The 26,729-nt window shown below is 43.5% G+C and overlaps 1 long non-coding RNA gene across 4 annotated transcripts in view; it reads left to right on the top strand.

Moving 5' to 3' along the window:
• Positions 1-26,729, top strand: part of LOC135241921 (uncharacterized) — a 91,659-nt gene that overhangs the window by 7,109 nt on the left and 57,821 nt on the right. For all 4 annotated transcript variants that reach the window (XR_010326166.1, XR_010326165.1, XR_010326163.1 and 1 more), the window contains exon 2: positions 1,891-1,986. This is a non-coding gene — a long non-coding RNA (uncharacterized LOC135241921). The remainder of the gene's footprint in view (positions 1-1,890; positions 1,987-26,729) is intronic.

The following is a 26,729-nucleotide window of genomic DNA, read 5'->3' as shown; positions in this document are numbered from 1 at the left end:
ATTTCTGATCCCATAAATGATTACATTAAGCTGGGATTTTACCCTGCATTCTCATTAATTGAACAAGTGGTCATGTGATAACATGGAGTTCTGAAGAAGAAAATGGGTCTTGTATGCTTAGGGGTATTGTATTGTTATTGTGTCTTTGCTATTCTGACTCAGAGAGCCTGCATTAGGAAATTATGTGGTTGCATGCATCTTTTCCCTGTATTCCGGTCAAAAAGAGCCAGTGGGCAATATCTCTATTGATTCTTTCAATTAGTTTTACATTTTCAGTGGCAAATGACTTGCATACTTTTCAACAAGTCTCTTCTAGTTTCTGATGTCAGTTGTGGAATGCTATTTGGCTAAAAAAAATGTTAAACAAATTTTGGAATCATTTGGAAGAAACGCATGAACTGGGCTCCTATTTGTTCATTCTTTCATTTAAATTTGGCCTGTAAAATGAAATTTTAACTCTAGAATTGCAATGAATGGCACACTGACTCCGAAAGAAATTTTTGGCGTGAAATAGTTTTTTGCGAAAGCTTATGTTAACAAAAATATTGGATCACCGTGCAGTCTGAGAGGGAATGGTGACATTCTACAGCATGCAGTGGGGAGATGGAGTAAAATAGCATTTTATTGTAACATCTGTTCTACCACCCACTCTGTCTCAACCCCCCCCCCCCCCACCTTCAATTGTTTCTGTGGAATTATGTTGGGGGGGGGAGGGGGGGGGGAGATTTGCTCTTGTAAAGAGTGCGGGAGCTGGAAGGGCAAGGAGAGGAAATTCCACTCTGCCCAAAAGCATTGGAATTCCGAGCTTTGGGATGAGGGTCTTATTGGTGCAATTAGACAATCAGGAGCCGGGTGAATTCGGGGAAGAGAGATGGTTCATGGAAGGGAGTGAAAATGCAGAGCTTTTCCACAGCTGTTAAATGCTTTTTTCTTTTCTTTTTTTCTTATGGACTGTTATTTTGGAGATCAAGGTTGATGTTTTACTTATTCAGGTTCATTTCTGCCCAATGCCCACATTAGCTACTCCCAGCCTGATGTGAGCTGTGGTGATCTATTGATTATTCTGTATGATTTGTTTTGATTAATTGCCTAAAGGGCACGTGAGCCTAGAAATGGAGCAGGGTTCAGAAGAACAGCTTTGGCAGTTGTATTTCTACAAAGTCATGTTTTCTTTATGGTTAGACGTCATGGGTTTCGATGTTGTGGTAAAATCCAAAGAACAGAACTTTTGAAATCAACATCCAAAAATCTTTTCTTGGCCTGCTTTTAATTGCTTGATCCTTTTTTTTTTTTCTCCAATTGCATTTGTACAAATAATGAATGTACTTTCCTACTCCTCCTGGGCTCGGTTGATAAGTGAGAGAGATGGTGGAAAAAGTGGGCGTGAGAGTGCTGTGATTGACAAGGGTGATAACGAGGTCAGGCGCACGGATCGGAGTCACCAGCAGGGCATTGGTGTTGATGACTGGAGTTGGACGGGGGTCCTCAAAGGGCAGTTTATTCACACAGACTGGGAGGGGGCCTTTCATTTTTTATTTTTCATAGGATACATACCTCTGCACCACATTAATTTGGGAGATTTTCACTGTTGTGTGCTAGAAAAAAATGTCTGTTAATCACTTGTTCACCTGCGGCTTCCATTACACACTGAATTTGGAAAAATTCTTCCTCTCTCACACACACACACACACACACGATCTCACTTACTCTGTGTGTGTTTGCGGGAAGGAAAGCCAGGCATTGAACAGTGCCAAAATAAAGCTAATGAAAAGGTTTTTAAATGAGCTCAATGGATTATATTTAACAAGTACAAATTTGTCATTAAGTTGCCCCTTTGTGAGGACAGGCTCCATGTTTTGCATTGGACGTTCATTGCTCTTTTTCTGTTAGGCATCCCAAGGCCCAGAGAACCTGAGAGAGGATCCTCATTGGCCAAGCCCCTTTCTGACAGCCCCGATGCTGGTGCAATCTGAATGGCATAATAAGGTATGTTCCAAGGCCTGTTTAGGTTGTAAATGTTCTGTTGGCACAGTACTCTTCACTTTTTTATTTTTCATTACGCTTGATAGAATTCAGTTTATTTGCATATTTAAAAAAACAGTTTTTGAAAGCGTATCTAGTGTGTGCTCTCATCTCTTCACATTACTTTTACTAAAATATAACTCATAATGGTACTTGCCAATGGATCAAATTAACTTCAAGTGTGGATATTCTTGGTTGAAATTGTTATGATGAGGAAATTGCTGGCTTTCCTCATTGAATGCAATGTATGCATTGATCCTCTTGTTATGAAACATTAAAAGCATTGCACGTGAACACTCCCCAGTAGACTAGTCTTTTTAAAGGATATCTTTGATTGTAATTCATGATAAATCTGTTAACTTTGGGTTAATTCACACAAAACTCAGGTGATTGGCTTAGTTGGAGACTCAAAGCCAGTTGTGCCGCTTCTCGGCCCAGTTAAAAAAAAAAAGAAGGTACAACTGAGTTGTTTTATGCCTGCTGCCTAATATAGCCATGTTTCCTGTAGCAGCTTGAAATGACATGTCCCTTAGCTACAATTTGACAATATAATATGGCATGCAGAAAAACCCACGTGAGACCTTGCAAATTTGGGCTGTAAAATTTTATTTGGCACTGCATGTCTAGGGTAATATTTAAAGCCGCAGGGGCAGCACAAATAAAGGGCAGCAGCAGCTCCCAGGTACGTCAGGGATGTCTGTTTCTCATAACAGGCCAAGGCTCCCTTTACACGTGCTGCCATCTTGAAAATCAGTGTTTGCGTGACCTTTAAACCCCGCCTTCCTGCCGAGTATCTCTCTGCTGGTTTGCTCCCCAGGTTGAAAACAATAAACCAAACGTCTTTTTTTTTTTTTCTTAAAAAAAAAAAACTTTTTCTTTAAAAAAAAAAAAAAAAAACTGTAAATCTTTGGGTTAATGCCCTTAACAAGCTAATGTTACTTAAGGGAACTGTAAATGAAATCAGCGCTAAATTCCGTTTGCCTGCTCGGGCCCGAATGGGCACTGCGGTGCCAGATGTGAGCGACTCTCGTGTAGTGAGGCTCGCTGTGAGTTCAGCACAATCCCTGAGTTCGGGTTTAGGCTGGCAGCACCGATCGCGTGAGGTATGTGCACAGAAATACAGTTTTACAGATTTCTACTGTTTTTTGTTTTGTTTTGTTGTAAGATTGGCGTTAATTAAGCCTATTTGATATCGAGCCTTGCTCCCATTTCTGGCGTTCGCTTTTAATGCCCCCCTTTTGAAAGGAAACCCGTCATGTGAGCCGGTTTGGGTTTATTTTGGCTGTGAGCTGTGTCTTATGGAGCGCAGATGTTCACGGTCTGTGTGTGTGTTTTTTTTTTCGATTGAAACGTTTATCCAGATCATTTCAAATGATCACACCCCGCGAATAACGCCCACATAATTCTCCCTTTCACAATCGGTGGCCTTTGTAATACGTTGTCCTCTCAGTTTATCACAGAGTATTTAAAATGTCTACCCTCTGATTTCTGATGAATCATTCTTCTGCTTAATAAAATAAACATTAAATTGATCCACAATATGGAAGTGGAAGGAGCAGGAAAGTAGCCCAAGTAGTTAGATAAATGGTAAATGTGGAAAACCTGAGTGTTGCCAGCTAGATGAGGATGAAATTGAGCAGAAAATCTTGCCCTTTTACATTTTTTAAATCAGTATGATATTATCCTGCAGGGTGATCTCCAGATTGCTACACCATAACCACTTTGCAGTTTAGTGCCACCAGAATTGTGGGGTCACAGTGAGGTTACACACAGTTTATGGCAAGTTAAAATGGTGTCTCTGCTGTGACTAGACTTGAGGACATAGAAAGCAAGTGTTCTTATTAGTGTCCGAATATACAAAAAGAAAAAAATATATGTTGCCATGGCTCGGTGACATTAGGCCTCCTGTATGAAGTGCTCCTGAGTCATAGGGTGCTCAGGAAGGTGACAGGCACAGGCTGGGGAGAGCAGCCTGACCCTCCCTGTAGTACCGGCAGAAGGCCACTGGAGAAATGCTGTTTATTCGATTCGGAATGGCTTCAGTTGTTTCTGAAAACTCAACAGATAAAACCGGATACATAAATAGAAGCTTGCGGCTAAGGTTCTCCGTGCGCTTTGTTAGAAAGGGATAAAAGATGTCATCCTAATTTGTCCGCCCGCATTCTCTCAATCTGAATACACTTATCGGTAATCCTCTGTAATTGTGTGCAGTTGCTCGCGTTTCAGTTCCTCATCAAATGGGGGGGGGGGGGGGGGGCATGCTCTTCATTTCATGTCCATAACTGCGCTACTGTGGCACAGAATCCCGCCTGTGGCGTCTGCGTCTACGGTCATCGCAGCTTGTCAAAAAACCCGAGGGCCTCTCCTGGGTTCGGCGCGGGAGGCCGTGTGCTTGAGTTTGAGAAACAACGGGCGCGGGTGTGAGAAGAGGAAAGGAGAAGGAGAAGGGGGAGGGGTCTTTATGGAAAGAGATAAGAGCCCTTTTTTCGGGGCGGGGGGGGGAGGCATGGGCATTGTGAGGCAGCGATAAGCGGAGTCTGGAAGGCCGTGGCACCGTGGAAAGAGCCGGGTAATTCTATTGTAGCGGGAACGGCGGGTTCCTGCGCCTTGCAGACAGGAAGTGCACCGCAAGGTGAAGGCTGTAGGAGGCCGTTAATAACAGCCGTGAGGTCATAAAACACCTGTCCTGGCTACGGGACGTTTCAATGGGAAGGAATGTCCCCCCTCCTCCTAGCAGTTCATTAATACGCGCTTGGGAGAAAATTAGGTGATTGTAAATTTCAGTTTGATGTTGGTGTGATTGATCGCCATAACCTTTAGCTCTCTATGTATCCAATGAAATGAAAGTATCCAAAATGTCGATTCTTCTTTATTTTGTAGCAATATTAATTTCATAATGAAAATTTTGTATTCTTAAATTATAATTAGTTCATGTAAAATGGTTATTTCAAGAAACATTTTAATGATGTTATGTGAAACAATCATTCCACAATGAAATGGTGTATAAGATTATAAAATATTTTTTGCAAACTTTCAAAATATTGTCAATGATTGGAATATAGGCTGTAGCCTATATAGATTTATACTGGATAGAACAGTATATACTGATACAAAAACGTCACTTTTAAAATTCTGATTGAAAATAGATAACAATAATTAAGTATATTCTACTGTTATTGCTCTGAATTTTAACCAAAATATTTATTTTAATGCGTTTTCTACACGTAATAGTTTAAGATTTAGAAGCAGTGAACCAGCGGGTGTATATATTCGTACAGGGGATTTGGGTTTATAGATGCCTTTTGCTGTGCGCTTGACAGCAGGAAATCCTGTAGTGCTCTGTCCCAGGGCGAGAGGTGTTGTAGAGCGCCCTGCCACAGAAGAGACGCGGTGTTTATTGGCAGAAGAGAACATGAGTGTCACCTGGACCCGAAGAAAGGATAGAAGCGTTTCTCAGAAAGAGGAGTGTGGTGTGTGTGAGAGAGTGGGTGTGAAGTTAGACGGGATGAAGCAAGCGCACCAGCAACTGAGACCTCCTGCTTTGGCAAACTGAACTCAGTTCTTCCATGGTCTCATTTGTAAATAGTTTATGGGGATATAATTTATAAGGATGAGAATGCATCGTGCCGCATGGCACCTAATCGAATTCACATGGCATATGATTTGCTTTGAAATCTGAGAACATTTAAGGAAATTACATGCCTCACTTACAGAAGTGGAATACGCTGCATATATTGAAATAGAAATATATTATCAAGATATTGCAACACTTCACAATATATGGGCAATTTTTTTTTTTTTTTTTACACTGGGCTCATTTATTTCAGTATATTTTTAAGTGCACTACTGTCAAACATATTTATCATTAATATTTTCAAAAAAATTAACATAGTTGCAGAATATTATAATTTATTCAATTTCCATGAGGGATGTGCAAAATTACCAAGCTTATTTTCCCTCTGTTTTTATTTGTCATTATATATCACAGCTTGACTTTCTGTCTGTGAGTGGAATTTCCTGTCATTTGACACAAGCTTACTTATAATGAGAAATGTTTGTGTCATCCCTTCTGCCTAAGTTTAGAACATACCAGAAAACTCTATGAAAGAACACTTGCATTGCGTTCCATTTTTTATTTGTGTGCATTTAGTGTGTGTTCACAAAGTGCTGAGCATTTGGCACGGTTGAACCAAAAGCCTGAACGATGAGAGCAAACTGATGCAGCTACTGGAACAATGAGACCTGTATTTGTATTGTGTGCATTTTATGCTGTCCTTGTAGATTAGACATCTGTACGTTCCTGTACTATTGATGATAATATCTTTTTTTTTTTCGATGTACAGGAATATAAAGATACATAATCTATAAAGACAGCATGCAATGTACGTGATACAAATTCCTCAAACACACCAGGTCTCAAGGAAGTTGTTCTTACGCCCACATCAGCTTGTTCTTATGACTTAAGTTATTTTAAGTGCATGTAAACCTCTAAATTATGAAGTTTATATCAGCCTAGGCCTGTGAGACTTATTTAGCAATTTAAAATATCGCAATTTTGACCATTTTTTTTTTTTTAAACAAGACAAATGAAGTGCAGCTGCTGATTTGAGTGCTAATGCTGTTCTCTGTATGGAGCTTCAGTTTTCTTTTTTTGTTGAGATATTGGTCTTATCCTTAATTTGTTTGTTGCTGTTTATTGGTACCTGAATAGATTCTTCCCTGCCCCTCCCCCCCCCCATTATCCTTAAATGGAATGAATGTGTACATTTTACAAAAGTCCATAAATAGTTTTGGAGTTGTTAGATGGTATTGAACATTGCTTAGATATAAGATTAGATGTGACAATGAGGTTTTGGATTAATAGACAAAGTCCAATTTAAAGTAGACACTTCAGGCTTGCACTTCATGTTATCCCTGTATTAACAGCTATGGCAGCTTTAGGTGGCGAAATGTACAAATCCTTTCCTTTTCCTCACATTATTATGAGGGTGTGTAGTTTTATGCCTCTTGTTGCATTAATGTCTTTCGCAGATCCTATTATTTTGTCTGTACGTGTAGGCGGTTAAATACTATATCAGACTCGAATATATGTACCTGATGTGTCGTGGAGGAATTGCTTTGTCAGATACATGATACCCTTGGTTATCCTGTGATTGCAACTGTTCACAGCGTCTATATATAGAACGAAAAGGGTTCAATTGCTACTCTGCTAATTGCACGTGCTGTAACGGCTACGCTCGAGATGAAAAAATTAAATAAAAATAAAACTTTTTTTGCCACGAAAAAGGAAGAAAGATTATAAAGAAAAAGAAAATGCGCAATCTGCCTGGAAACCGCAGTTTATGGAAGGCAGAGGTTCCATTCACTCAGGTCAGGCTAAAAGCTTGGCAAAGGCTCCGGCTGACATTTTTCTCTGTCAGCCCACAGCAGTCGGTACAAAGAACACAGCTGTCGGGTCTCATGGAACCTGGCCTCTAATTAAAACAGTGGAAAATTAGATAACTCCACAAATTCATCACTGCCGCCGCTGGCCGTCAGAAAAGGCTTGGGGGCTGCCACCCACCTTTTGTTTATACCAGGGAGATTTGGCCCTTTTCTGCTGTGTGTTTTTATAGTTTGGGGCTGATTTTTCTAATGGGTCGCGAGTTTCTTTTTCGCCCGCTCCGGTTTTCGGTTCCCCTGAAGTGCTTCGGATGGGTTTGACAGACCTGAAGGACCTAAACTCTGCCATAGCCGGCCTCGTTAGCCAGTCATTTATAAGGCTCTAATGGAGGCTACAAACCTGTGAAGCTAGGCTGGCTTTATGGAGCTTTTTATCCCCTTGATTGCAGCGAACCGCTCAGTCTCGTCAGGGGGCTTGACAGAGGTCGAGATGCTTACAAACAAAGCTTCAATGTCAAACGTGTTTTTTGTGTGGCTTTAACGACGGTCCCCGTTGAAAAATGAAATAAAAAACTAATCGAATTGTTATAATTCTGAAGGATTAAGTGGTTTATGAACGGAAACATACAATAAACAAAAGTGCAGTGTAAATATAAACAGGGATATCCCTTTGTGATGCTTATTGACAAGAAAATACAACTATGCCTGCCCTGCAGTCACGTTGCATCTTTTTCCAGGCTTTTAAGAAGCACCTAACTAAACAGAACGCATTAGATAACTTATTTAATAAAAATCTTTTTGAAATTTGATTGAACCTGTAAGTCACAGGCAATGTTCATACCTTGGTACATGTTCTGGAAAAGCAGTTGATATGCCTTGCTTTGGTTGCACATGGTATCTACTGACACAGACTGCTAGTCAACGGCCTTGGTGAAAGTTTTACTGAACTGCCTAGCGTGACACTGGTCTCTCGGCCCTGCCGCATGTCCACCATTGAAAATAATTAGCTTCGCTGCATGGGAACATTGCTCAAGGCACAGTCACCTACCGATGGCTGTGAAACATTGTGAAAGAGTGAAGTTTGGATGCTCTACTTTGCTGGCATTTAGCAGATGGATGCTCTTGTCCAGAGCGACTTACAGTGCAAACACAAAAATGCGTCGTAAACTGAATCCCCATTTTAGCGCTTGTTTGATTGCAGATGCTGTGCGTACCTCTCCGTGGGAATGTGACCGAAAGGGCCATGGTAGCATGGGCTGAACTAAGCACAACTGAGCACTCGTACTGTACCGAAAGGCTCTGCTAGCCTGGCTAGCCTTGCCCGTGGTTCATCTCTGTGCACTGGCAACACTGGGCGGGGCAGCGTGTGGTTGCCAGTCCATCTTTGCGTGCAAAACTTGACGTGCCAAGCGGGAACCGGCTGAATCATTGCATTGTTCTGTGTAAAATTTCCTGGTGTGGTGCGAGTTCTTCCTCTGACAGATTTGTCATCAAGCTTTTCTGCTTCACATTCAATCTTTACCCTGTGCTCTTTTCAGTGGTGTAATATAACCCCGTTAAATTGATTTTTTAAATTTTTTTTTTTAAAGCAGAGATTGCAAACGTGAATCATAAAGCTGAATGTTTTTGTGGAGCAGTTGTTTATGAAGTGTTGATCCTGGGATGAGACCCAGTGAAGCAAATGGCATCATAGGATAAATGACTCTCTTCTCCAGAATTGAAATCGTTGGCTTTGGGAAGCCATCACAGAGTGAGAGAGGATTAATTGGATTTCATGATGACTAGCATTCGGTTCTGCCACTTTAATGAACTCTGTTTGTCTCCAGGTAATATAGACACTGCGTATGGGCTCCTGTTCCAGATTCGCTGCATGAAAGAAAGTATGACCACTCTTTAAAAGCAAGGAGTAAAATGACATGCTATGATCTTCGGTGGGTTGGAGTGACTCTTTGCAGTAAGCCAGCCAGGGTAAAACACTGTCCCATGTCCTCAACTGGATTTAATTTGATAACATTTCCTGGTTGAATTTACTGTACATTAGGGATTACTGCAGATTTTTAATCAACATTATCATTTGGACGTGACCCTTTTTGAAAGGTACCCATATGCATTTTAGTAATCAGGCATTATGTGTTTATCTTTTAGTGGCACATGCTGTAATAATGTGTCAAAACTTTAAACTGGTGTGATGGCATGTGACCTGACCTCCCTTAAACCTACACATGATTAATCTAGCCACTGTTGTTTGTGTTTGTGTTTTTCACATTGATTGTGTGGCTGTGTGCAATGGGTTTTAAAATAATGGTAAATGGTAAATGGACTGCATTTATATAGCGCTTTTATCCAAAGCGCTTTACAGTTACAGCGCTTTTCATTCGCCAGAGCAGTTAGGGGTTAGGGGTTAGGTGTCTTGCTCAAGGACACTTCGACATGCCCAGGGCGGGGTTTGAACCGGCAACCCTCCGACTGCCAGACAATCGGTCTTACCTCCTGAGCTATGTCGCCCCTACATAGCTCAGAAGGTACATTATATACATATAATGAGTGTATGTATGCATAAAAATACACTGGTATCACAATTAGTTTCTTATATGCACTGTTATCAACAAGTAGTTTTGCCTTTTTTTTGTTTTTCAAAGATAGGATCATATCATCTTCATCATTTTACATTTTACACTGTTATGACAGCTACCCCTTGATAACTGTGTAAGAAATGACTCGGTACATTCAGCAAAAAAAAAGAAAAGAGTTTTAGCATTTAAATAGAAAAATGTGTAAAATAGTTCATCTTTAATGCTGCCAGGATATACCTCAATGAGTTGAGTTGCTGTGGCTGCACTGAAATTTGTCTTTCCGAAAATGTGGCAGCAAAGGCCAGGACTGGAGCCCCATCATTTGTCCGGGTACTGAGCCAGACCGCAGTTTATGTCCCTTACTCTTAGCACTGTCTTTGCACAAACATGCTATTTGATTAATCCCTTGGACTCAAACTCATCTCAAAAACGTCCCATAAATGGCCTAACCTTCCCCCTATCAGTGAGTCATCTGACTTTTTACCGGACGGTGTACTTTTTTGGAGGAAAAAAAAAAAAAAAACCTTTGCTCTTCTAACTTTTGCCAGACTACGCAGTCCAGACCCGGGCAGATAGTCCTCCTTCTGCAAGCTCACCGGCATGGGAGATCGCTTCCCTCGCTATTGTCAGCCTTCAGCCGGGATGGATAAAGGTCATCCGAAATGAAAATGGTGGGGAATAAACACGGGAGGAAGATCAAGAGCGTTTCACACCAGGAATAAATATTTGCAAAAATGTGGCTGCAACACGTGCGACACACATGGTGCAAAGAGGGCCCGGCCCGTCGCAATCAGTGTTCCCTGTGATCTCTCCCTCCGTCCCTCTTTTCGGGCTGCAGGAGGAACATGGAGAATCGCGGGTTATCATTAGCCGTTGTTCTCCTGTGTATTCTACTTCAACTGGAAACCTCTCCAAAAGTCAATAAATACCCCTCAATTTACTAAAAATGGTTCACAATAGTATGTGATTTTATTATAGCCTTATGACTGTGTTTTGTAAAAAAAAAAAAATAGAAGTGTTCCTGTACAGTTTTGTAGCGCTGTTTAAGAACGTTTCATTAAAGTGCTTAGGGTTTTGTTACACTCAGACATAATTACAGCCAACAGTAAGCCGTTTGATGGTCAGTTCTCCTGTCTGTCTTAAACTGAGCTTTTCGTTGTGTACCTTCGTCATCTCCTGAGTCTTTATTCTTTTCTGTTTATCTTTTCACGTGGTCGTAGCTGCTTCCGTGCCTTCTGAAGGGATCCCAGTCATCCAAGTGAATAGTCCCAGTTACCTCAGGATGCACGTATTAACGGTCTCGTCAAGATGATGTCTCTGGCCCCATTAACTGACTGAGTTCATAGCGGAGAAGTGGGCTCCAGCTAAATCATAGACTGTCCTTTTTTCAGTGTTTGACAGTATTGTCTGAGTGTGGGGGTTATTGTTTTTTTTGTTTTTTTTAAAAGCCCTGCATACTGTTATTTGGATGTGCGGCCTGTCCTGAATAGAGGAGCACTGACTGAATCCTGAAGCCCTTCGGTTCGTCATCGTCATTCTGACAAAGTGGAACCTGTGCAATACGTGCTGCGTGTTACTGGGCGGGGGGGGTGGGGGGGGTCCTCACTGACTCAGGGAGGGGGGACTGAGGGCACGAGCGTAGTAATCGCGCTTGCATTAACCAGAGACACCGGGCCGCCGCGGTGAAGTGTTAAAAACCCTGCGCTGCTGCCTTATAAGGTAGCGTGTGTCCACGGGCGCAGGAGGCCTGACCGTGAGCTGTACCTCCGTCTCTCTCTCTCTCTCTCTCTCTCTCTCTCTCTCCGCGCAGAACATTCCCCCGAGCCCTCCAAACGGCTCTCGTCTCTGCGCTGACACACGCGGCTCCCAGAATAGCGCGCTGTCCCGAGAGCGCACTGGAAATGTGACTGAGCTCTGTGTTACGCAGCTGGAATCCAGTTATAGGAACAGAAATATGCACCGTGGATGTGGAGCAAACTTCCTTCTTCCATGTTTGCGCTTAAAAAAAAAAAAAATAATAATTTAGTATTTGTCAGCTCTTCTATTTGTATATGTTTTCTTGCTTCTGTAAATGGGAGGGCATGATAATAATCAGCACTTTGGTCAACGTGGGTTGTATTTAAACATGCTTTATAAATAAATTTGATTTGATTTGATAACAGTAATAATAATGATAATAATGACATTATTATTATTAGTAGTAGTAGTCGTAATAATAATAATAAGAATAAATAGTATTTTTTATATTGGGCCTTTAAAAAATGTCCAATGTCTATTTTTCTATTCAAATTTTATGTCTGAGTTGTGCTCAGAGACCCTCCAGCAACATAGCGTGAGCATCCAGGAGTGCAGCAAAGAGGGGAGTGTTGCACCTGTGCTGTTCCTCTGCTCGTTCTTCATTACTCCTTTCTGAAACCCATACCCCCCACACACACACACACACACACACACACACACACACACTCACGAACCCCAATCCACCCCCTTCTCCCCATCCAGGCCCTTCTCTGTCCTTCTCGGCGGGACTCTGCTCTGCTGATCGCTCCTGACAGTGTGCACACTTTTCAGTTTTGGCAGGACGCATGGAGAAACGGCCTGCGGCGATAGCGTTCTTGTAAACAGTCTAAACTCCAGAATTTGTTCGCAGTTGTGGGGAAGGCTGCCAGCATGGAGCTGTGCGATATGGGGCGGTGGGGGGGTCCCGACCACCCCCAGTGCTGGTGTCAGACGGGACCGTCCCGATCATCAGAGGCACTCTTTTCGTTGTCTTCAGAACAGGTCCATGTGTAGAGTTCTTACCCGGTTTACTAGTGCGGTCAAACGAGCGGGAATTAAAGCCACTGAAAATCAGCAATTTAATCGCTGGACGTCATATGTGAATAAAAAAACAGATTTATTTTTTGAAGTTGCAGCTAATTGCAATGGACAAATGACAGAAAAAGGGGTTGTTTATGCAGCACAAATTATGAAATTTGATGTTCCTTTCCAGTAGCATCACATTTGTTTATGCCCAATTAATAATACATAATAATACACTACTACTTGACATTGATATTGTGGACATTACATGAAGGGAAATTCATTGTTTCTTGGCATGGTGTGACATAAGTTCAGGCCATACAGACTGAATTATAAAATGCTCACTCATCATGATTACTTATTAATGGGTTATTACTATTAATACATTATTATTATTATTATTATTAATAGTGCAGATTATTAGTGACAACTAAAATTTTTTCTTTGGGATTGACGATCTGTGATGTTCAAACAAAGTTAACTGTATTTACAGTAAAGTAGATTTTTATGCTATATGTATGTTAGAAGGGGTGATTTCTGTTTGCCCACAAATACTAAACATTAGCACGTGAAATAATACAGCATCCCTAATTTTCTTATAAATTTTGGCTTGTCTTAAATGGAAGAGTTGGCAACTCAGCAGGCTGCAGTTTTGGCCTAGTAATGAGCCAAGCCAGGCTCAAAGCTTTTTTTTTATGCCAGAGCAATGTTTTGCATACAATTCAGAGCAATATTAACCTATTTAAATTGTTTGTGCTTGTGGCTTACTCAGACTGATAGAGATTTCTCTTAATACATACTCGATAATCAGACATTGTGTTACACATCAGTTTTGTTTGAGGGTGATTCTGTATTCGGACATCTTAGCACTTTCAAAAGCATGTTGTAATACAGCCAGCACTGTGGGGGATTCCAAGAAAGGCTTTTGTGAACGCTCCTTGTGATTTCTTTTTGGCTCAAAGGCCAGTTATTGTTGTAGAATTGTGCATCATAGCCTGCAACTATCTGTGCCTCTATTTTCACTAACTGCTTTATCCTTTAGAGGGTCGTGGTGACCCAGAGCTGAACTCAGCAAGCACAGGGCGCTAGGCAGCGCCACACCCTTAACAACGGGAAGCCAGCCTAACACACACACTCACGCACACACACACACACACACACTCACACACACACACATACACAGAACTCCCCTCTCACACACACACACCACACACACCTTCACACACCACACACACACACACACACACACACCTACACACACACACCTACACACACACACACACACACACACACCACACACACACACACACACACACACACCACACACACACACACACACACACACACACACACACACACACTCACACACACACAAACACACACACACACTACCACACACACACACACACACACACACACACACACACACATACACACACATCACATGACACCACACACACCACACACACACGCACACACACCACACACTCACACCACACCACATAGCATACATACACATGCATGCACACACACACATACAGCACTGCCACACACACACCACACACACGCACATGCTATTAATGTACATTTATGCATGCTAATGTTCAGTAAGCCTTGAACAATACTAACAGCAGAAGGCATTTTATATATGTTATGCATGATGGTGTTTATTCAGAGAATGCAGTTTGCTGTGTGCACACAGGCAAGCTTATATTTAGTGTGTGTGTGTGTGTGTGTGTGAGGGAGAGAAGAGAAAAGGAGAGAACTAGGCAGAGAGACAGAGATACAGGCAGGCAGGGAAAGTGAGAGAGAGAGAGAGGCAGAGAGAGTGAGAGAGAGACAGGCAGAGAGAGAAGAGATAGGCAGAGAGAGAGAGAGGCAGTGAGAGAGAGAGAGAGAGAGACAGGCTGAGGCTGAGAGACAGAGTGAGAGAGAGAGACAGGCTGAGACAGAGTGAGAGAGAGAGACAGGCTGAGGCTGAGAGAGGCTGAGGCTGAGAGAGACACAGAGAGAGAGAGACAGGCTGAGGCAGTGAGAGAGAGAGAGGCTGTGAGAGAGAGAGAGACAGGCTGAGGCTGAGAGAGAGAGAGAGAGACAGGCTGAGGCTGAGAGAGAGAGAGAGGCAGAGAGGCAGAGAGAGAGAGCGAGCGCTGAGAGCAGACGGACATTGGCACGGCCTCCCGCTCCTCTCCAGCTGCGCCGCGTCCCCGGGGGAAGCCTCTTTATTGAGCTATAGAGTCCAGGCAATGACAGGAGCCTTCACTGCAGCAGCTGCTGGCTGTCTGAGCCTTACGGGGACCATTTGCACTTTACAAGAAGCCCGCCCCGCCCCTCCGTCCCCCCCGTCCCCCCCCGCCGGACAGCCCAAACGCCCGCGCTGACTGACGAATGTGTCGGCCAGCGGAGAGATGCAGGTGCTAATTGAACACGTGCTGCCAGCTCTCCCGGGCTCTTATCGCTGGGCCGGTTCGCTGTGAGAGTGCAGGGCCTTCCTAACGGCCAGGAGTGCCGCTGAGACAGAGCTGCTGCGGTTTTTTTTGGGGTTTTTTTTTTTGCTGCTCGCCCCCCGTTACTTCATTTGTTATGGATAGGTGTGAGAGAGTGGAGTCACCAGTGCGGGGCGGCTTTAAGTGGGGTGGGGGGAGGGGGGGAGGGGGGGTAATCGGTCATGCTGTTGTGTAGAAAACATCTGTAAAAATGGGCTGCATTTTTTTTTTTCAAAAGAAGGTTGAATTGAAATGACCTCGCAGCAACAATCACTGATTGAGATAATGACAAGTGAGGGGAGCGAAAAGGATTTGAGGGAAGGAACATTTTAAAAAAATCTTGTCAGGAGCACAAATAAGCTCAAGAGTTTGCGGAGGCCAATCATACGTCAGCCTTCAGGACCTGCAGGTACCACCTGCGTGGATCAAGGAGACAGGTCGTGTTAACCTCATATGTACACACAATGTCTTCATCAGACACAGTGCGATAAGTGCCAGACATCCAGTGTAAGCACTTATAGACATCACTTTTGGCTGTAGAAAGTTCAAGCTTACTCTTCTCTTTCAACAAACGGATCTCTGAGCTAACATCATGTATGTGAAAATTACACAATGGAGAATATAACTATAATTACAATGGCATAATTTAGTTCATGTATGGAAAGTCTTATGTAAAGTAATTTATGTAGAAATTTGTGATGTTAATAATGCTGTACACATCACCAGTCTGCAGCTACTTTTTGGCTAAATTTTTTTCCCTGCCATACTTCTCATTTTAAACAGGAAAATTGGATGTACAGTAGGTTGACTGTGTATGCTTACGACAGAAGATGTCCTCCCTAAAATAAGTTATTCTTAATAACAGCAGGAGGTCTAAACTCCTCAGTGTTCATAGAAAATGTGGGATATGGGCATTTTCTTTGTACAGGGCAGTTATTCAGGCAGAGTACTCATGGTTTTCAGACAGCAAATCAATGAACCACTCTAGAATCCAATTATCCACATAATTGCCCCGCAGTCTCTAAAAGTACCATTGTTTGTCACTGATCAGTATGTAGTACTTTTATATTTTTTTTACAATTGTATTCTCACATTCAGCTAAAAATCCCGAAATAACCTCACTTAAAGTACATTTAGTCCCATGTGCAGTGTCTGCACTCCCAGCAGTGCTATATATATGAAGAAAAGCTGCTGATCATTGGTTTTCTGTACTACACAGAACCAGGGCCACGTGCCTATCTTTGGGGATCTGAGGGCCGGGACAGGCACTCAGCCCAACTTCGTCAACACGCAAAGGAAACAAACATGTCTCTGGACAGCACTCCCTAAACACTGTCAGTTCCCTCAGAAATGGCTTTAACCACCGAAGAAAGAAAACGGTAAACACCTAACGCAGCTCTGTCAAGAGGCTGGGCCTGTGCGTTGTCAATGGGAGGACGGAGGGGGGGACTTGCGTACCTACGGCTCACCTCTTGGCAACGGTGAAGTTGATTATGTGGTCGGGGAGATTGCAGATTCCCGCTCTCTCAGTGCTTCACAGTCAGGCCACTGTCCCCCTCCTTTCACCAAATTGCTGCGTTTACCAAAAAGACCACAACAAAACAACGGCGCGTACACAAAGGCCTGCAGCCTGCACGATGTCAAACCGTTCTGCAGATGGGCTCCGAAGGGGGGGACACACGGATATCCAGAAAGCTTTTGATTATCGTCCAAAAACAATCAGCGAAGGATCACAGGCGTACATTTTTAAATGAAACCCAAATGAAACCACGACCAGAATGAAAACCAAAATGTGTCTGGTGTATTTTGGTAGGGCAAACGAAGTAAAGCTGTTCGAATGTAAACTGAAGTGAAATGGAGGCACAGTCTCCCCCCCCCCCCCCCCCCCCGGGTTCCTCGTGCTCATTCTTTATCTCTGTGTGATGAGGTCACGGGGGCCGCAGGCTATCCAGTGCCGAGATGCCCCCCAACCTCACGGTGTGAGCACTTGAATAAGATTGAGCAACGAGATAATTGAGTACGCGATGCAGATAAGGGTTGTAACTGGCATTTTTTTAAGGGAGTGAATTGATCACTTGGCACATGTGTGAGCTGATAAGGCCAGCCCAAAACACCCCTGGCGATTTTTCAGCCTTGCTTTGCCTGTCACAAGGAATGTCAGACTCCCATCATTAATGTGCTGCCACTCGGCAGGGGTTGGGATGGCTGTGTGTGTGTGTGTGTGTGTGTGTGTGCCTGTGTGTGTGTGTGTGTGTGTGTGTGTGTGTGTGCCTGTGCCTGTGTGCGTGTATGCGTGTGTCTGTGAGCCTAGCATCCCTATACATTACAGTACTTTCATCTATTTCCCTCGGGCTTCATTTATTGGACACTTTTTTTTTTCTTTGTTCAGAAAAATGCAACGGCATCTTTTATATTTCACTAAGTCAGTTTTACCGTCGTGGCATCGTCTTGTTCTAACGTGGTCGCGTCGCTTGTGTCAGAAGGCACATGTGTTTCGTATATCGGAGCGTAATTTGTACAACGTAAAGACGTGAGGGTGGGCCCGTCTCGAACCAGACCGGAGGGAAAGTGGTACAAATGCGCCGAGGCCAACCGCTTAATCGCTCCTGCTCCAGCGGCGGCGCTGCGAAGCTTCCCAATACACCTGGGAGAGATTATGGCTGTGCGCTGCAGCCCTGGAGTGGCTGTAGCAGTTGGGCCGCTGTCGCGCTGAATAGCTTTCCCAGCGAGTCCAGTTCCTCTGACAGAGTGATGACGCCAGCATCTCTTGGCTCTCATTTTCAGGTCAGGCTTTTTTTTTTTTTTTTTTTGTTTTCCCGGTGGACTGAGGCAAGCTCGATCTCTGCACTGCAGCTGGAAAGGGATACTGGGGTCAGGTGGGGCTCCCCCCCCTCCCCCGCCAACCCCCCCTTTCAGTCAGCTGTAACACACATCAACGCTGATGTCACTCCCATCGCCGCATCACGGCAGCGTCCATTCAGAAGGACATGACGGGTGGATTTCGCCAAACCTTTAACGTGTTTGTTTTTTATTAAATATGAATGAATCTGTTCCGCGTTATGTAATTATGACCAGGAAGGACCTTCCCTAACCACAGCCTAGATATTGTTTAGTTATTAAATGTACTCTATCGCCAGCTGTATCTACTGAATAAACAGCTGTTTTAAGCCTTTATTCTGCGAAGATATCTTCTGAATATGTAAGCCTGATCCCTTGGCTTTTCCTCAAACGCTGGTAATTGCCAAACTCAACACCACATACTTTAAAATAAGCAGTTTGTTCTCAAAAGCTCTTTATTATGCATTGTTATCGCAACTTAAGTATGCTAAACTAAGAAGAATAAGGGAAAATGTCGAAAACAGATGGATTCCAGCATTGAGGGAAAGGGCCACTGTAGTTCTCCTACAGAGAAGCCTTCCTTAATTATGCGAGTTTGAAATCGCGAGCGCCTTGATATACAAGATTAAGAAGTTTAATGAACCCTTGGGGCCTTTACAGGCCTTGTAATGGCCCATTTTTATCATCCTACGACTTCCTCCAGCTGCCCCCCTGGGAATCTCTGCGGAGTCCAGCTAGAGCCCACAGATAAAATAATTGGCTGGGGTTCACAAGCCGCTGAGAATAGGCCTGCATTTTTTTACCCTATCCAGTTACCGTCCGCGAGCCGGGATGGGAACGACGCAGCACCAAGGGCTGCTGAAGATGAGCCCTGATTCCGACCATCCGCTCTTCTCTTCCCTGGATAACATTTTTTTTTCCATTTCCTGTTTCCTTTTTTTTTTTTTTTTTTTTTTTTTTTTTTTAATTGCGCAAGTTTCTGCTAATCTGATTTTTCTGTGTCGCAGTAAATACTACACAGCGTTCTCCAGCTGTGCTTTCCAGTGGGGAGTCAGATGGGAGGCACAGCCATGTACAGTATGTATTCGGGGACTTATTAACCACCCCCCCCCCCCAAGCCCCAATCTGTCCTTTCTCTCCCTGCCACTCGTTCGGATGCATTTCCTGGTTGCGGTGAATTCCTGGAGTTTCTGGGGGGCTCCATGAGAATGGCTCTGTGAGAGTCTTTCAGGGAAGTGTGTCACCAGGAGACCGCTGTGGAAAAAACATGTTTTTTTTTTTTTTCTTTATTTTTTTTTTTATTGTTGTTTGGCCTCGCTCAGAGGATCGGCATGCAGGGCTTTTACGCAGGCAGACCACGAGGGACGTCTCAGCGATGATCAAGCAGAAAAACTTAAAAGCTCCTCAAAGAGCCCTTGCTCCCGCTTCCCACGTCAGGCAGAGCAGCGCCGCGGCCGATCCGCCAGGGAAGTGGAGCCGGCGCTTGGGACCGAGACCAGGGAACGTCTCCGACGGAGATGCTTGTGTGTCCGTGCTGCGCCCAGTGGTCCGTGTGAGGAGAAGCTGCTGCCTCTCACACACTCACGGGCCCAGGGCGAGTCACAGAACTGGACCTGGGGCGGGTTTTTTTTTTTTTGCTCTCCCGCTCAGTGTGTGTACATGACATGAAAACGGATCACAGTCTTTTGTGTTCTGAACAGATTCCGTGTTGTTGTCCTTTAAAACCATGTCAGTGCTGATGTGGTGCTGAGTAAGTGGGGTGCAGTAATATTTAGCCTTCTAAATCCACTAAATCCAAAGAAAATCCTAACTTTAACGTATGTTCTCAGCTGGAAAACAAGCAATTTCAGTTTTAGTTAAAATGCCGACTCCCCAGGCTGCTGAATACAAAGGAATAAGTTGGTGTAGATTTATCATTTTTACATGAGTCTCGTATCTTTTCTGTTATTCGTGACCGAGTAATTTTGAGGCCTATCTTTGAAAGTTAGTATTATGCTGTTTAATTCCTTTCGGTGGAGATATTATGCGGCGGTAAATCATCCTTTGTTATTTGGCACGGCGTTGCGAGTCTCCCCTTGCCCTGTGCTCTGTATATCTTGTGAAATAAAGCTCCTCTGTCCGTGCGCTTCATTACTCACGCACCACCAGCCTCGATGAGATGGGTCCGTGCGATGAGCTGCCACAGCTATCAGGCTTCGGGCCTACTTTATTCGCTGGAATGTGTGGAGACCGGAGCTTCTGCCTCTCTCCCTGCTGGATTCTCCCCCTCTCACACCCTCCCCCCCGCCTTTTTCTCTCTCTCTCTCTCTTTTTACCTCCCCCTCTCCTTCATCATGGGGTCCCCCATTGCTATGCTGTGCAGATCTATTAGAGAAACACTGGTTAGTTGCTGTGCTTATCAGGGTCTATCTCGCCGGTGTACAACCGAAGAAGACAGATATGGAGAAGTTTGTGTCCGGGCTGTTTCTTTTAAGGCTGCAGGCCTCAGATAAGGCCCTGATGGCCAAACACTAGTATAAATCATTTCATAAATCCCCCTCCTCTGCAAGCCTGTACAGTAGAAAAGAAAACATGAGCAGACGTCTATGGTATATAATCAGATCTTGATGGTATGTTTTGCAGAATAGTGTTTTTTTTTTATTGTTTGGAGTAATTCACTAATCTGGTCACAGTGAGTCCAGAAATAATATTGGTTCAGGAATGCACAACACCAGGGAAATGCAACCTGCTTTACGCTCAAAATAAAAAAAATGGCAATGGAATCAGTTTTAAATGATAGGAATGTGATGTCATGATCTGTCAACAGGCGATATCAAGATTGTTATTAGGCTGTCAAGTAATCTTGATAAAATAATCATGCATCAGCAGATATGTTCAGTGGTCTGTATCCCCAAAGGACAGGGGGTAGTTCCCCTACGTTAGAGTACAAACATTCTCCCTGTATCATTTTCATGTCTGCCAAACGTACATTTTCTGTAAGTGTCAAATATTGTGTGTTTTTACAAGTGGATACTTATTTTAGTGTAATAACTGGCCGATTCTTTCCCCTCCTTTTTCTTAAATACATAAAGCAGAGGAGATGAAGGCCGGCCAAGCCCAATGATGAATTCATTAATGCATCATTCATTTTTTTAAATCAGAACTCTCATTGCCTTTAATAAAAGGCAATTATGATGAGAGCTGTTTTAAGAAGTCTGGCAGTGTGTGAGCGTGTGGCCGGGGTAACATAGGGCTAATTTCTATTAAATCACTCCCTAATAAACCTCAAGCTGTGCTGACTGATGTGCAGGAGCATTGCAGTGGGCACGGAAAGATTCATTTGCCTTTTCAATCAAAGGACATAATAGCAGCAGAGTGGCTGAGTGCAGCAGCAGGGCCCTGTGCGGTCTTCGCTGACAGACTTGTTAGGAGAAACAAGGACTGGACAGGAGCCAGAGCTGGAGGGCTAGCTTGGGAGTCTTTTCCAGCCTGCCGTGTTTACCGAGCAGCCTGGAATCCCTTCCCTGGAGGAGAAGAGGCTTTAATGTGGAGAGCCCAGCACCAGCAATCAGCAGGCAGCCTCAACCCCCCCCCCCCCAACCCCCCTCCTTCCTCGCTCCCTGCTCCCGACTCCCCCCCACCCCCACCCCCAACCCCAACCCCAACCCCAGCCCCTTATCTGACAGACGGCCATTGCGTGCAAGCCCTGTATTTCCCCCCGCTGGTCTGTCTCTGTCCCACCACCTTGCAGTACTCCCAAGGTAAAGAGGAAGAAAAACAGAAAGGAAAAGGGGGAATAAAGTGGCCCTTTTTTAAAGGAACTGCTCAAAAAAGCCGCAGAATAATTTTTCCCCATTAGAACATTATTTTTGGAGGCCAGTTAAAACAGTCTTATTATCTACAAAGAAGGGCTTTGATGTCAGTAGTTTGTTATCGCAGCAAAATGGTGGCCGAGCACGAAGACCGGTTTTATCTCGCACCTCAAACTACCATTTAAAACATTATTTTCCCCGTTAGGGTTCTTATTAATTAAAAAAGGTCTCCACGATGTCTGAGAATTCGGTGACAAGAACGTGAACCACGGGCCTCCAAAGGCTCCACATTACTGTTCACAAACGATGATTTGGGTTCCCACAAATTTGAAAAGGGAAAGGCCAAACATGGCTGTCGTATAGGATTAAACAAAGCTTTGCTTACAGCACCCTCTGTGAATGCACACAACTGGCCAGATTAAATCCTGAGAGCGCTGCTCTACTAATCTATTAATTTGTGACGAATTTGCAAATGATGTGCGGACATATGTAATTATATTTATAACAAGCTCAAAAAATATTAATCCTTCAGACTTTTTAGGCTACCATGTGCAATCAGATTAACTGGGTAATTTGACTGGGTGCGTACAGACATAAGCAATCATAAAATGGTTAATGGAGTGCGTTTATTACGTCCACTTTAAAGACTGAAATGTCGCAAACAGGCCTAGTCTGAGACTAAACAACTCATTGTTTAATTTCATCCTCCAAGTATAAATCCTCAAATGGCCTGCGCTCATTAAGGAAACATTTCAAACTTTGGATGACATCTTCACCGTTTATTTTGTTCCATTATATCAAGCAATACATTTTACCCTCAACAAAATTATATCCAATCAATCATACTGGTGTTCACGTTGAGAGCGTGTGTTATTTTTGGATAACCTGTTCGCATCTACTAGTTTTTAGAAAAACAGTCAACTCCGCAATCACTTATCGAAGCCTGAACCTTTACTTCCCCCCAATATTTATTGGGCTGCAGAAGACCTAAATAGGTTGAGTAACATCAAAAAATTAAAAAAAAACCAAGTCAACATTTTCTTTTTTCAGACTTGCATTTCATTTCTGAAGCCAGGAGGTATTCCACAGATAACTGTAGTCAATGAGATGGATGAGACCATTCCACTGAATCATTGCTAGAATACCAGCAGTGTCAAGACATCCTGGAAGAGAAGAAACACTGCTCTTTCCCTGCCGCATTACCCACATGCACTAACTCATTACTGAGACTCGCTTGGATGCAGCACAGTAGCACCCGTTCACTGCAGTAATGTATTCAGTCATGAAATTCCCAACCGCTGTTCACCTGACATGTTGTGACTGCATGTTCTGTGTGAGGTAGAGCAAAATTATTTCTTGCTTATTGATTGAATTGAAGTGAAGTGAATTGAATTGAAGTGTGGTGGGCAGCAAAATAAGTTCTAATTAAAGGTTTTATTGGTTTTATTTTGTCTACATCTGCTAATACCATAATGCTGCAACCTGTCCTGCAGCCATGCGAATATAAATGTGTGTTTTGGGTGTGCATTCCATTTAAAATTCCCCTACAGCGCTGTCTCTCTCATTGATGTGTGTGAAAAGCTACACCATTTATAATGAGGAGTACAGCAATTATTGTGAGTAGTGATCAAAGCAGTCGCAGAAATGATGTCAAAAATAATGTATTATTGGAGCACACTTTTTTTCCTTGTCATGGGACCGGGCAAATATGTCAGTCACTTTTTAATGGATCTACAAATGGCAAAATCACACACGTATTAGCACGGGCGATTCGACAGCTGAAGTGAATTATGCGATGCGGATTCCGGCGCGAAGGCAGCACTGTTTCACTCTCGTGCGGAGAGGTGTGCGTTGAAACCGCTCCAGTGTTATCCGTTCTCTGACACGTCCGTGGGCAGCGTTCTGCCCGCATTCTCCGCCTTGTTTATTGTAAAAATATATATTAACTAAACCCAGTGGTTTCTGGAGGAAATGGGTTTTGCTGGCCTCCTTCTGTGATACTCTGTGCAGTGCTGTGCTATTGGAAATTTGGGCGGTTTTCACATGAAAAGCAAACGGGGGCTACTTACAGTAGTGGCGTGCTGCTTTTAATGAAATCAGGAGGCTAGTTTGCATTTCAAACCTCAGGAAGGCGATCTCTATGTTGTTTTAAAATCCGTGCTTTAATTTGTTTTGTTATTTTCTTATGAAATCAAATGTTTTCAGCTGGCAGCTCGCTCACCAAGGCCTTTGGCGAAATCTTCGTGTTGACTGGGTGCATTGTGTGCCTTGTCTGTGACTCCAGTGTTAATTTTGCCCTTGTAGGGCATTTTGTTTATGGTGGAATGGGATGCCCTGTGTAGGAATGGGTCAAGGGGTCCAGACGTGAAACCTCAAGAAAGTGAGGATAAGGATTCCCCAAAACCTCTCCCTCTGATGTCACCTTCAGGACAGTCTACCATTATGACTGTGCTGTTCTGGCTGGGCCTCCAGTAGTACTGCTCAGGTTATCAAAGGGGCAGTGCGGGATTGCAGGGTTTTTTCAGGCTTTGATGTTATTTATTTATTTATTTGACAGGGACAATACACTATTATGTGATGTAAATGTGCCAGATTTAGCTAGATCGCTAATTTCCATCTGTTGTCCCTGGGCAGGCTGATGTTAACACATTAATAACAAGCAGACAAGACTAGAAGCCATAGTAGAACATTAAAAGCACATAAAAACAGACACACAGAGCTTGTAAGCAGGCATGATGTCCTGGAACATTTTGGGATACACATTTATGCACTACATTTTAAGAGAGTATTTAAGAGAAAATTGAGAAATGACCTGCATTTATTTATATAAATTATGAAAATATACAACACTGAAGTCTATTTGGTGCATTTGTGCATACAGTGTGATGCCCTTATATTATACAAAATTAATGTCCTTCAGATCCATATGTTTAAATCTTTTTTCTTCATTTGACTTGGCAGAATGAAAAGTGTTTGTTTGAGGTCATAATTAAGGATATGAACCCGCTGCTCAAAATGGACACTCCTGAAGTCTGCCCAGACAGAAGGGGTTAATTGGATTTGTCCTCGTTCAGAGTGGAGTCCCTTCCACTTAAAATATTTACAGGTCACACGTCAATAAAACAGACATTTGAGCTCTGAACTGTGTGTAAACCTCTGCCTCTCGGGCACCGTCGGCCCCACCCTATTTCTTCCGGGCAGAGGAAGTGGAGAGCCGTTTCCGTGGCAACCCCACTGGCGTGACTCACTTGTCCCTCTGCGTCTTCGTGTCTGCTCCTCTGTCGATTTGGTATGAGAACTCTCAGAAAGCGTCGCTTCGGGAACCTCTCCTCCCCTCGCTGGTGCTTCTTGGGTTCGCCGAGTTATCTCTGCCTCTGGATCTCTTTCTCAGACGACCTCTAATTGGAGATTCATTTCGGCGAGGGAGAGAGAGAGAGAGAGAGAGAGAGAGAGCGCTGCCCTGTCTGGGCAGTAATGTTAGATGTTCGGAGGAGGGAAGTTGAATCAGATTGTCTTGAAGTGATATCTTGTTCCCTGTCCTCCCCATAAAATCAAAATTTGGAAGGGCAGACTCGGCCATTGGAGGGGCAGGCTCTTAATGGCCAGGCTCTGGCGTGTATACCAGGTGGTCTCTGTCTCCGTGGGTGATTTATGCCCTCCAACTTACTCTCTCCCTCTTCAGCCACTTTTATTTAGTTTAGGGGAATTTACCATCTCAGAGGTCATGGGCAACACAACCATTGGTGGCTTGTGTGGGGAAGTGGGAATATTCCTCTGTAAAGCATCCTGCTAAAAATACTGGAGGCCTGCTGTGAGAAACGCCAATATATTTTTAATACTTTAATACGTCGTCTATAGGCATACGCTTTGAGGCCAGTGCTGGGGTTAGAGTTTTGCTGTTTCTGTTTCTGATGTTCAGTTTCTGAATGTAATTGAATGAAATTGTAGTTTTTAAGCCTTAGTATTGCAGCTCTGCAGGGTACCCCATTACAGTACTAAATAATACCGCACTGCCAGTGCTAGAGGTATGGACTGAAACAGTAACAGAAACAGTGTAATCTTGTTTTTGATAATTCTCTCTCTCTCTCTCTCTCGCTCGCTCTCCCTCCCTCTCCCTCTTTATCTCTCTCTTTGTCTGAATTAGTTTTTTTATGGAGGTTTGGTTTTTATTTTTAACGTAATTGCCATTATCTTTTGGATTTTTCATTTGAAGAAAATCAGATTCACTTCCGAGGTAAATCATTCACTTCCGAGGTAAACACCGCTTTGTTTTTTTATGCGGCAAATCTGGTTACACTTAAAAGCCATTTAACTCCAGCCTTGTGGCTTGTGTTGTTTTGCTGATTAAGGGAATAGATGGATGAATAATAAATAGAGGAGTGGATGGGCAGCTTTTGGTCCCGCCGAGAGGTCGTCATGATGTATTGCGCAAAAACATCGGTTGACACTGAAATTGTGGACAAAAGCAGGCAGTGATGGATCATTCCGGAACGTTTATGATGTTTCGCATAAAGAGGGTGATGTATCAGGTGTCCGTGTGCACTGATGGTCAGACTTATTGATACACTCATGCTTGCATGCACGTATGTGATATAACACTGTAAAACATGTAGACACATAAACTGGTGAATATATATTCCGTGAAATTTTGTTTAAATAAATTAAACTGACTCATGGATTTCGCTGAGCGTATATTGCATATCAAATATCAATATTGGCCTCGCCCTCCATCCACTCACCCCCTACCCCCAACCCCAACCCCCCACCCCCTCTCGCTCCACTTCCTCTTTTCCAATGAGGTGAAATGTGTCTGATTGGGATCTGTGGTTGAGAGTGTG

The sequence above is a fragment of the Anguilla rostrata genome, chromosome 16, assembly GCF_018555375.3.
Source record: "Anguilla rostrata isolate EN2019 chromosome 16, ASM1855537v3, whole genome shotgun sequence".
NCBI classification, from domain to species: Eukaryota; Metazoa; Chordata; class Actinopteri; order Anguilliformes; family Anguillidae; genus Anguilla; species Anguilla rostrata.
This window is presented reverse-complemented; position numbering and strand designations above follow the sequence as displayed.